Consider the following 227-nt stretch of genomic DNA (forward strand, 5'->3'; position numbering starts at 1 on the left):
TTCTAATGAAAAGAACGACTTTTATAATAATCTTTACTTGAAAAAAAGTTTAATAGAAAACAAAATGCTATACAACAAAAGAATACTTTAACGATAACCTCTTTTTCCAAATAAGAAAATGAAGCATACTGATACTCTATATTTTATCATATACTAAAGGTGATAAGATGCACAGTACTAGTAATGGAAATATGTCATTTTCTGGAATGAAACATTCCTACTGCGTG

The 227-nt window shown here is 26.9% G+C and overlaps 1 protein-coding gene across 1 annotated transcript in view; it reads left to right on the forward strand.

The window, feature by feature from the left end:
* The window catches only part of LOC119588273 (spidroin-2-like), a 15619-nt gene that overhangs the window by 10724 nt on the left and 4668 nt on the right, over nucleotides 1-227 (forward strand). The window lies entirely within an intron of this gene.

Source organism: Penaeus monodon, chromosome 23 (assembly GCF_015228065.2).
Source record: "Penaeus monodon isolate SGIC_2016 chromosome 23, NSTDA_Pmon_1, whole genome shotgun sequence".
Lineage (NCBI taxonomy): Eukaryota > Metazoa > Arthropoda > Malacostraca > Decapoda > Penaeidae > Penaeus > Penaeus monodon.